Source organism: Nelumbo nucifera, chromosome 6 (genome assembly GCF_055504915.1).
Source record: "Nelumbo nucifera cultivar China Antique chromosome 6, China Antique-T2T, whole genome shotgun sequence".
Taxonomy (NCBI): domain Eukaryota; kingdom Viridiplantae; phylum Streptophyta; class Magnoliopsida; order Proteales; family Nelumbonaceae; genus Nelumbo; species Nelumbo nucifera.
Window position 1 is genome coordinate 3,201,818 of NC_142654.1, and position 13,066 is coordinate 3,214,883.

Sequence of the window (13,066 nt, forward strand, 5' to 3'; positions counted from 1 at the left end):
GACGTCTGCAAGTGGAAAGGCAAATTGAGCACGATTCGGCCTAGTACTTTGGTGGGTTTAACCCGAGTCTGAACTCTGAACCGACCTAATGTCAGGCTTTGCATTGGTGGGGCTTGAATGAATGTTTGATTTGTGGTGTAGGCTTGAGCTTGATCGAAGTTTGGGTTGTGGCCTAGACTAAGGCCGACCCAACCAAACCCACTCTAAGCTATAAGTCTATTATATTATTATGTATATTTATCCCATATTCCCATGTATAAATATGTATATATTATTATGAAACAGCATCATTTACACCGTAGAGTATTTATGATATGTATGTGATCAATTAGGGCCCACAAGTGCACAAACATATGCGTGCATACACATATTATACATTCTATGCATATGGCTTGTATGCATTTTTCTTTTATTTTTCCCCAAGTTGGGCTCTAAAACCCAAATAAAATATAAAAGTGCAACACAAACAAAATCACTTCGGATCAAAATAATTAATAGGGTAAATTAGGAATTGCCCCTAATCTAGATTCCAACAATATTGCCCCACCCCCTCCCCCTCTGTTAGCATTCTTTAAGTTTAACTTCATTGAATATTTATTTTTTGCTGTGTCTTCCACATCTCCTAATGAAATCAGGTAATGACATCATCACCATTAATGGACTTCCTTGCTTTCTTTTGCATTCCATCTTCCGCCCCTTTTACCGGTGATATATCTTCTCATGTCTCTTCTGTCAACACGGGTTTCATCCTCACAAAATGTCTGTCCTCATAGCCTTTGCAGTCATTCATCAGGAACATCTTCGTACTTGTGATTTAATTCATGGGCCATGGGGGATATCTTCAATGCACGACTACCAGGGCTGTGGGGACGGTGTCAGTTCGGATATCCAAATTCTTTCTGTCAATCTCAATGTCAATGGTAAATTGGTAACATCTAGTGGTCTAAATTGGGCTGTGCTATCCACGACCCAGCACGAATTTGGACCGGCCTAGTACGGCCCGACACTGCCCATATATATTTATATATTTTATATATATTATAATTATATAATAATATATAGTATATAATATATTAATAAAATAAATATTTTTTAATTTTTTATACTAATTTATTTAATTATTGCATATATAAGCAAATTTATACACAAAATTCATATAAAATTAAAATTTTAAGTTTTTTTTGTCAATTCTTTTTAAAAAAATAGCTTTGGCCTGATATACATTCCTGCCCATGGGCCATGCCGGACCGACCCCCAAATTTTTCACCGGGGAGGGCGGCACGGCCCACTTTACACCTCTAGTAACATCATTTGTGCTTTCCATGAGAGGAAAATGAACAACAGTTGGTGTTGAAGAGCTTGACGAGATTAATTTGTGATGGTTCAGTGATCAATTCTTCCATTTCCATTTCAGACATCTCACGCCCATTTAATAGCTTACGTCTCATAAATGTTACTTGTTAGAGAATGCTTTTATTACATCATCAAGCACCTCTTGCATATAAGGAGAATTTATGAAACAATAATTCCAACTTGAAAACCCCTTCGGAGACTGCTTCAGGCCAAGGATCGTAATATTGATATATTAGATACTGTCTTCGGAAGGAGAAGTACTGGGAGCTGATAGTCCTTCCGGGTAGACGGTTGCTTCCATTGAAAGAGAAATTAAGAGAAAGTTAGAGCAATGAGAAGAAGGATGCAAAAAAAAAAACCAACCCAGCCCAGCTCTATTTCTTGTTCAAAAGGAAGTTGAAGAGATTATGTTTCGACCATACTCTTCTTCAAAAATGGCGTCATTTGATGCTCTGTTTCATATAAAGAAAAAAAAGGGAGAGAACCATTTCATAAGCAAAATTAAACAAGATTTTCCATGAATTTCAAGAAAATTTTAACCCTTGAAAAATGAGGAATTTGGCGCTGACAGTCTCCACCAGTTTCTATTCCTTTCCTGTTTTCATATCAATTTGGGGACGTAAACCGGCAAGCGTTGTCTGATCGCATTGAAAGCACAGTTAACCTTAACCCAATGGCCTTCTTGAAAATAACCCAATGGCGTGAAAATGGTTATTTTTCTCATCTTGATATTTGTTGTTGTCAGCACATTAATTTTGAATGGCAATTTGGTAATTATCGAGTCAGTGCAAAGTGTTAGAATCTCAAAGTTTAGGGGGATCTTTATTATAAATGAAAGTTGAGGGATTAAGTGTCACTACCCCAATGATGGTAATCTGTAATTTACCCTTCATGATGTAAATATAAATAGAAGGGAGAGTGAATTGAATTTGTTGTAAGCCATGTATAGCCCCATTATTTCTATCGTAATTGAACCACAAACAAAATGAAAAGAAGTGATTGTTGCAATGGTAACTGATTTTGAAGTTCTAATCTTTAATCATGTTTTGGATTGCAATTCAAGGAAAGAAGACCCGTAATTACTTGTTGAAGCCTGAAGGAGATGCTTTGCCTCAAATGGTTGAAAAGCCAAAGGAATAGGGTGTTATTTGTAGGACTTGATTGATCTGCTTTGCAACCAAGATTACCTTTTTTTAAAAAAAAAAAAGTAAACCTTTGTTTAATTAGCCCGAGTGGATACTTAGCCTTGTCCACCGGGAATGATTCATCATCTTCTTCTTAATTTCTTATCCCAATTCCAAGTATATGGGATCGGCTAGGCTACCCATTGTTAAAAACTGACAAAGATACTTATTGAATTATGAATGAATAAGATTTGCAACTTAATGCCCCACCTCTGTCTTTTACAAAAACATAAGTTCCAAGTGACTATAGATATGCTACGCATAAGACACTACAGCCACACATTCACAACATCTCCAATCAATGTTTCATATACTGACATGTATTTATGTGTTCGCTCGCGATTAATTAGAGTGGTGGTACCCAGCTAAGGATACAACCAGATCGGATTCGAATCAGGGTATATCTGAATTAAATTTGATTTGAAGATCCAATGAATCTTACAAATATGGATTCGAATTCGAATTTGATGAGGAAGTCGAATATTTGGATCTGAACCGATTTGATTTATTTGAAAAAATAATAAATTATTAAAAGAAAAATAAAATATAATAATTTAAATAAAGAAAAACAAAAAAATACAATTATTATAAGAAATATATATACATAATATAAAAAATTTATAAAAATGCAATATATATATATATATATATATATATATATATATTATCAGATAGGGGTGATCCAAATTCGATGTAATTTCTGATTTGATCCTATTATCTAATCCAAACCAAAGATCTGAAGTGGGGATATCTAAATCCGACAAAATAGGATCAGACTTTGGATTGGACCGGGTCATGATCCGATCCATTTGCACCCCTAGTAGTGGCTTGTGATCTAGAGTTCGGGTGAATGCTAAGGGGGGAAAGATTCTCAATGTAGAGAGATTCTGTTTATGGGGGGTGGGAATAAATACATTTGAGGAATTAATTTATGAATTCTGAGATGAGTTATAATGTAAAAAGGCCTAGATTCAAACCTGTTCCAAGTGACCTTGGAACTGGTTCCTGGAATGAGTTACATAGGTGTCCAACAGCACATTTCAACCGTGTATTGGGAATCTCCCGGTAATGTTCCCAATGCACACTGAGATGTATATGTGGGGTGTCTGTGCCTGATGTAATTTCTCCCGGTATGGCAGTATCCAATCCATCCATAAAGTGGGAACACATTTCCTGCAACCACATATTCAGGACAAGCCCAAAACCCCATTGATTTTTGAACACGCCAATACTTTAATTCTACACCAGCTTGACATGAAGAACGGGATCTGCTCCTCACACATAGGCACCTTACAGACACATCCACCCTGTATTAGAAATATCTCCCGTAAATAATAAATTATAAATATGAAAAATGTTCCTAATGCATGCTAAGATATGCATATAAGGTGGGTGCGAGGCGCCTTGTGCGAGGAACAGATCGGGTCTCTTAACGTGATGTTTTATCTACCTGTTCAAAAAATCACTTGGGGTTCTCGGGTTTATCCTGCGAAGAGTATGTGCTGAGTGCTGACTACTCTGCATAGCCCTCTGCATAGCCAACAAGGATGGTAGATATTTATTCTCTCTCTAGATTAGGACTTAGCTTTTCTTATAATTTATTTATTGTGCATATCCATCAAGCATCATCGCTTGGCTTCGCTTCGGAACAAGATTCCTAATCCTTATCTAAGCCGACCTTTTTTTCTTTTTCTTTCTTTTCATTCTTCTCATTATCCTTTGTGTTAAAAGAAAAAACATCATCTAACCATCTATCTATATTATCATTTTTAATGGAGACGTGCCTCTCCATTCCGGGGCAAATTAAAGGCATATCATTGACTTGGAGCTTATGACATCACATGGGAAGATATTCAGCTTCTCAACAAATAATAATAATAAAGTAGTACATCGTACCCCTTATCTAGAGGTGTAAAACGGACGTCTAAATGCGGGCTGTGCCGTGTTGGCTCGCAGATCGTTTTGGGTTGTATTGTTCTTCTCATGGATAATTTGAGGGGTCTTTTTTGAAAATCGGTAATCGAAATCGAACTAAAACCAGTTAGTTAATCGGTTGATCGATTTAGTTAACCATCAGTTTGGTTCATTGATTTTTTTGGTTTTCTAGTTTTATAATATATATTATAAAAATATGTATAAATATATATAAAACCTTATATTTTAAATAATATATAATACATAATACATTATATATATATTTAACATAATTAATTTAAAAACACCCCTAGGCCCGGTTTTTTAAAAACACCAAACCGAAATCGAACCGGTCAGTTTGGTTAATCGATTTTTCGGTTCCCTGGGCCGAACTGGGCCAAACTGTTTTTTTTTTGTTTCGAAATTTTTTATTTTTTATTTCTTTGCTAAGTAAAACTAAAATATTTAACTTTCCTTTGGAAACTATTTGAAAAAATAAGAAATTTAACAAAGAAATGAAAAAAAAAATACTTAACCAAATAAGAAGTAAAAGAGACAAAAACTCAAAGTGAATAATAAATTAGAAGAAAAATAAGAATTTTATTTTATTTAAATTTGAATGATACAATGGTTGGATGAATGCAATATGAACATTGGAAAATGGAATAAATTAATAAAATAAAAAATACAATATAGTTACAAATTGAAAATAAAAATTACGTTATTAAAAATATCAAATAAATTAAATAAAATTAAAACAAAATTTATAATAATTTGAAAAAAAATGCTATACAACTATTGAGTATACAAAAATTAACTTCGTCATTTTCTCCTATTGTTCTTGACTCTGATCATTTGCTTTAGGTGAAACATCAAGTGTAGTGTCACTCTGTCGTGCCCTCCTTTGTCTTGTAATCTATCTTCAGCATCTAGCCAATTTTTAAAGCAGATGCACATCTCTAAACTTTCATCGTTCACACAACTTCTCTTGTCGTCCAACACCTTAGTTCTTGCACTAAAACAAGACCGATGGACTGTAGATACCGGAGGGGTTAGTAGATCAATGTCATGGTAGTGAGAACTAGATAATTTTTTGCATGTTCATTCCCCCAGGCTAAAATATCAAAATTATTTTTCCCTCTGAGGTGAAAGAAGAATCACCTAAAGTAGAAAAAATTGCTTGTAAATAAAAGTTAAGTTCAATAAATGAACTTGTTGTCGAGTGGATTTCTGCCTCTTATTTATTAAATAAAAAGTTTTTCACTTCCACTATTAGACTCAAATTCAGAAGTGGGAGATCCAGTTGTACAAGTTATAGAATTTTTATCATTCCTTGTTACTTCAAATTCATATAAACTATAAATTTTAAATAATAAACTATTAATTTCTTCTTTTTTGTTTTCAATTTCAATATTCATATCTTCACAATATGTTTTAAGTAAAATATCTAAACCATCTTTCCTAATCTTAGGATTTAATATTGTAGCTAAGCAATAAAGAGGAGAAATGTTCTCCTAATATTTTTTAATTTTATTTTCCATTATTTCAACACTACTTTTAAAGTGTGGATTATTTCTATATTTTGCAAAATAATCACTAATCACCATTAATTGATAAGATAAAATACAACTAGTTAGATAATAAATGCTTGATAATTTATTAGTTGCATCACAAAAATGTTTAAAAAAATCTCTTATACAAATTGCCATTTCTCAGTCTTCCTCAAATATAATCTCAGTAGGCATTTTTGCATTATAAAAATCACTAAAAATTTATTTGTGAGAAATACAACTTTCTAACATAGCATAGGTAGAAATCCATCTATGTTTAACATTTAATATAAAATGTTTATATTTTAAACCATAATTTTGACATAAATATTTAAATGATTGTTTTCTTGCTCTAGAACTTTTAATATATAATATAATTTATAATTTTAGAAACACGAGTAGAAATAATATTTAAAGCATCATGAATACATAAATTTAAGATGTAACATGCACATCTGATATAAAATAATTTACCATTTAAACATGGTTTTAATTGAGATTTTAAAATGTTGAATAATTATCACTAGCATTAAAAAACTAATAGAAAATAATTTATTGTCAATTTCATAAGCATGTAAGGTATTTAAAATACTTGCAGCAATAGATGGGACAGTATGTGGCCATTCAAGCCTAGTAAAACTTAAAATTCTTTTATTTAAAAGCCAATTTTTATAAATAAAATGATCGGTAACACAAATATAACTTATGTTAAATTTAGAAGTCGAAATATCATAAGTAATTGTAACTTTAGAATTAAGATTTGATAACATATAAATTAAATTTTGTTTACATGAATAAAAAAAAGTAAAGCATTTGATCTAATAGTATTACTATAAACTTTTTTAAATTGTGGATTTACAGAATTACGTAACCATTTTTCAAGTTTAGTATCTTCAGCTAACAAAATTGGTTGTTCGACATGTACAATGTATTTTATTAATTCTTGCCTCATTTTTCTTGATAATATTTAAAAATACCACCCCCCCCCCCCGCCTAATTTGTGTTTGTGTTGTTTCTCTTCATTCTTCTTTTTTCTCATGGGTGAGCAAATGTCCGCCCAAATGGCTAGTATGCATTCTTGCTACAATATTTAAAGTCTTTCCTACACTGAATATCATCGACATTGAACATGTTGGGGAATTGGTTTCAGGAGGAGTCGGGCATTTTTTTAAATTCTAAAAAATAAAAATTAATTTAACTGCACTTATCTAGATTGCCGATTCGGAATCCCAACTTGATTTCAACGGTTAAAGCCTTTCAACTCCAAGAGTTTAGGCTTCCCAAATTGCTAACTTGAGATACTTGAGCTATTGAGCAAGCCTTCTTCTTGTTGAAACTTTAATAAATTTGATAATTGAAGAATTATAGAATCATAGCATGTATGAGAGATTGAGAGATTGAGACTTCAGAGAGTATAATAATTAGAGAAGAGATTAAGAGAATTGTTGAATTGGTGTGATGAGAATGGTGGAGGATAGGACTATTTATAGGAATTGAAAATAATTCAATTTCCCAAAATACCCTAAAAACTAGTTATTTTTTAGTTGTTGAGAGGGATATTTTGGTCATTGTTAGGTTATTTATCATTTTACCTAAAATGCCCACCGAACTAGCTGTTATATAGCAATTGGGGGCATTTGTGTCATTCTTTCTTCCCCCAAAACCAAAATACATAAATACCCCCTATATAGCTATTTATAGTTGTTTGGGGGTATTTTTGTAAAAAAACCCCAAAAAGTTGAAACTAGCTGTTGGGAACCCCTTCAATGACTAGTTCATCGGGCGGGCCAAGCGTGGCCCGCTATAGGCCCGTGGGCCGTGCCGCAGGGTGGGTCGTGCCGTGCTGGCCCGTGGACTTGGAACCTCAGGCCCAACATGGCCCGGACCATTATACCGAGCCTAGCACAACCCACGTGCCATCGTACCGTGCCGGTCCAACGATATTCATTGCCGTGTGAGCCAATAGAGTTCCCGTTTGCCCCCACAGAATGCGCCCAAAAATGTCCCACATTCACATCTCAATGTGCATTGAAAACATCTTCCGTACTTGTCATTAGAAGATGTTCCCAATTGACGGTTGGGATGTGCTATGGGACGTTTTGGGGGTGTAATCTATGGGGGCAGATTTGGATTTGCACGACTCCACGTCATCTCTGTACACATGGATCCTAAACATCGACTCGCTCGTAGAATGTAATTGGCTTAACAATATTCATGGAGTTTTGAGTTTTGCTGGGCAAATTACAAATATACTCCTTGTAATATGTGATTAGTGACAAATATCCACCTCAACTTTCATTTGTTACAAAGACCTTCCTGAATTTTCACTTTGCAACAAATGCCATCTTTATTAAGATTCCATCAATTAACTTCTAAACTTATTCCTATTCAGCTGTTTAAAATTTTTTAAAATTCTAAATTACCCTTATTTATTGGGAAATTGTCTAAAACTCACCATGAGTTTTCAGCATTTCCCTTAAACTCACCACAACTTTTCAAAATGTCTAAAACTCACAATGTCAGTAAATTTTTATTTTCCAAAACTCACATTCCATTAGTGCACCGTTAATGCTTCTTAACAAAGGTGTCCATGTCAGCATAAATAACAATTTTCATGACCAAATTACCCTTGAATGGCGAGTTAGAGGAAAAATGGTCTTATTCAGTTTTCAATTTTGTTGTTGTTTTTTTTTTGCATTTTGAGCATTTTGTTATAATTTCCAATGCTTTTTATAATTTCCGTTTTTTTTTTAATTTTCTATTTTCTACAATCTATAAATTTTCCTGTATTTTCTGTTATTTATTTGTAATTTCTGTGTTTTTTTATAATTTTGGTGTTTTTTTTACAATTTTTATTTTCTGTTTTCATTTTTCAATTTCTATAGTTTCTATAATTTGAAAATAATTTTTGAATTTTTTCATGTCTAAATATTAAAATGATAATATATTAACACCCGTTAATTTATTTTGTATATATTTTATAGTTAAGGTTAAAATGGTAAAATATTAACACCCATTAGTCTGTTTAATGTCAAGTTAGTGACATGGTGAGTTTTAGATATTTTGAAAAGTTGTGGTGAGTTTAAGAGATACTGAAAACTCATTGTGAGTTTTGGACAATTTTCTTTTTATTGAATGATTTAATTCTTTTAATATAACATTGAAGCCCCCTTGTTGCTCCAATAGATCCATAGAGATTTCTAGTGCATTAAATATTCAAATGAAATGGACCCCTTAAAGGCCTTAACCACCCAAAGCGTTATGTGTATCTCCAGCCAATTTTGCTTGCTAATTGAGCAATTCTAAGATCTAAAAGTTCAAATAGCTTCTTGCGTATATTCCCCAGTCCAATTGGTTATATTCTGACATTTTTTAAGGCCCAATTCCTAAATGGTGGACCACCACCCCTTGGAGCAACAAATGGTCCTTGTCGTAGCGGATGAAGATCATATTATTTTATTAAAATATTTAATTTAAAAGACATCAGAATATCACAATCACACATCAAGTGGGCTAAAGATATTTGCTTTGTGAGCAGAAGAACAAGAAAAGATTCATGGAGTAGTAGTTGGGGTTTGGTTGGTTACGCAGCGTGTATTATGTGAGATCGAGTCAACGTTAACGCCTCTACCTCTCTACTGTTTTTATCTGTTTGTCTGATGTAGCGTACTCACAGCCATTTGCAGCAGCTGTGCATTGCGAATATTTCCTCATAAAAATGCAGAGATGAACCGCTGCAAAAGACTGAGCATGGTGTGAGAACCGTTTGGACTAAGGGAGATGTTCATGATGTACATCTATGATAATTTGTTATTCTCTCTCTAATCAATCATGATTCAAATGTATGGGTATTATTATTATTATTCAATTGCACTTTCCTTGGTTCAAGTCTGAGAGCATTACTTTAATTTCAAGTATCATGAGTTGAATTGTAAGTTTGTAACTGCGATCTGTTCCTTAACATCAATATTTCTAAAGGTTGGAATACGAATATCCTTTGACAGGTTTTCTAAAAACAGGTGGAGCAATCAACAATTGTTATTGTTACCTATTTTTTACTATCATTTGTTCTAAAGTTTGGAATATCCTTCTGCTTGATTCCTCGCAGTTTTCTAAAGATAGGTGGAGCAATATGGCTCGTGTAAAAATGATACTTGCCTTGTAAGCCTAGCAATAAAGGGCAAATTTGATTATTCGATGTTCATGATCAGAACATCAGCAAAAAAACAAAGCAAAATAATCCCATAGTTCCCATGGTTTACTAGTAGCTCCTTCCCCCCTATAAATCGCATCTTGTCCATGAATTTGACATTAATTTACGGTTAGGATTCATTCTTCTGTATGATGGGGCTATAAAATTCTGACCTGGACTGATCATTCATTCTCCCTAAATTTAACACCCATAGTCCTCATTTGGGAGGGAGAAATAATAACAATTGATTATTTAGGACTAGTTTTCCGGAGGGCTATCTTTTTGGTTGTTTTCAGCTTTCATGAATTTTCAGACAGTGAAAGCTGAGAATCCCTCATCATCTGAGCCTTCACGTGGGGAGTAATTGGGATTTGCTTATCATAGAATGCACTTCATAGTGATCTTATGCCACATCCCAGTGTGTATTGAGAATATCTTCTATAAATAACAACACATAAGATAGGATATGTAGTTAATTACATAAGTTCTGTTTCGCCATTCTGTTTTGTTTAATACCATTCATTTTTCTTTTAAACCTACTAATGCTAAGAATCAATGTCCTGAAGAAAAAACAACATTGACATTGGATGTAATTGTTATTGAACTTGCACTTTGAATAGCTACCATCAGTTCATCAGGTTTCATCAAATTTCATTCTTCTATGTTAGTATCATTTTTTCTCAATGACAAGGGCATCATGGTTTTTAAAATCGAACCGGTTAGGGGACCGATTACAGGGTCGAATGGTCTGACTGTTTGAACCGAATGCTTAATCTGTTCTGATAGAAAAATAAAAAAATAAAAAAAGGTCAAAACTGTTTGAACAGTTAACCACCCGGTTCAGCGATTTGCTGACCAAAATCAACGGTTTTAGGGAAAAATCCGGTTTTTAGAGAAAACAGATGACCAATTTCCGGTTTTTCTGATCCGACCATCCGGTCCGGCCCAGTTTTGAAAACCATGAAGGGCACCAAAGTGCTCACCTAACAATCTTTTGGCTCTTTTCAACTTCCAATTAGCATCTCAACTCAAACTTGAACCATTTCAAACGGGCCCCTTAATTGGATTGATGGCATTTATGTGACTGAAAACCCATTTGGAGGGGAAAAATCAGAAAGCGACTCTTGCCTTTGGACATGCATACTAATAGTCCTAAGATGTGGGCAATTCAATGTTCATTCAATATTGATATTAAATGACAGTGAAAGCATCCAAAATCCAAACAAACAGAGGAGCCCGGATCACGTGCCAATAAAATGCATTCCAACCCCCGACGACGGGTCTAATTTTATGGTGGGCCCAATTTCATAGTGAGATGTCTGGTGTTGGATTAAGTTGGTAGGTGATAGAACGTGTTTTGTTGACCGGCGATCTCAACTCCAAACAGAGCCGGTTAAAAGATTGAGCGAAGGGATTTGTTGATTATTTCGACTCTCAATCTTCATCCATTTGTTTATATAGATATGTTTTTTTTTTTTTTTGTATATACATATTAATCCAATCTAAGGATAGTACATTTTCAACATTTTTGGGTCCGGAATCTCAACATCCACAACAAACAATTATTATATGAGATTTTGAAATTTCATTTAAAATTCCAATCATGTTAAATCTTGATCGCAAAGGCAGTGTCTGATCAGCAGGAAAATGGTAGGTAAAGAAAAGGAAATGTAAGGAATCAAAACAAATACAACCTAAACTTTTAATCATATATACCCATCACTTGTCCCTGGGAGTCAGGTACTAGATCTACTTTTAATAATAATAATATGGTGATAAATAAAGGCAATTATAATTATAATATGATATATTTTTTTTTCTGTAAATTAAAAATGTGTAATAACAGTACTTGACATCATCACATAACAACATGGGGCTTCAAATTGGTAAAAAAGTTGGTTTATAATTATGAAAACTATTTTAACTAACCACAAATTGTCACCGGTTCCAAATTCAATTTAAGTTTTGGGATCCTGTTATATTGCATGAGGACATGTTGGGGGCATCAGATCAGACACGTATAATAAATTATTGGAAGTCTAGAAGTCTAGAACCTCCCCAATAAGCTAATGTGTTGTGGTATAAATTATTGGAAAGGTAATAGTGACCATCTGATAATTGAACAATTAGGACAAATTACCATCATGCCTTGCCTTGCGATGGCCAAATTTGCGTTTCTCCACAGCCCCTCCTTTTCAAGTCACTGCATTAGCTCTTGGATCTTGGTCCTACAATCAAAGGATGACCCACACTTTGTTGCTTGACAAAATTGGCACTACATCTACATTAGTGTCACCATCTGAAATCTGTTTTTTTTTTTTTTATACCACACCTGATGTTTGGTTATACGTTTTTTTGTAAAAAATGTTTTCTTAAACCATGTTATGAAAATCAAGAGAAAATGTCATTTTTTTATCTTTTTAATGTTGCTAACAATAGTAGTATGCTGATGTGCGACAAATCCTTGTTTGTGTGGCAGCAACCAGCAACGATCCAAAGAATATTTTGACATGCCAATGTAACATTATTTTTTTTTTTCAAAAAAAAAAAAAACCACCTATCATGAAAAGGCATTAATTCCCAACATGACCTTACTCTAATTTCTGATATTGCTCCCTATCTGCTTATATTCCTTGCAATTATAATTTAGGCATTTATAAACAAATTTGGCGTGTGGTCACCGTGGTATCGTATGACAACATTGAGAAACGACAATGCTTATTATATTTATTTTTATGTAAATACACGAAACAAATATAAAGTATTTTTGTAATAACATAAGAAATAAAAAAAATAAAACAAAAAAAGAAAAGATAAATTTTTTAAACTATTCTACTCTTTAACTAATTGACTAACTCTATCCTATTGTTTAT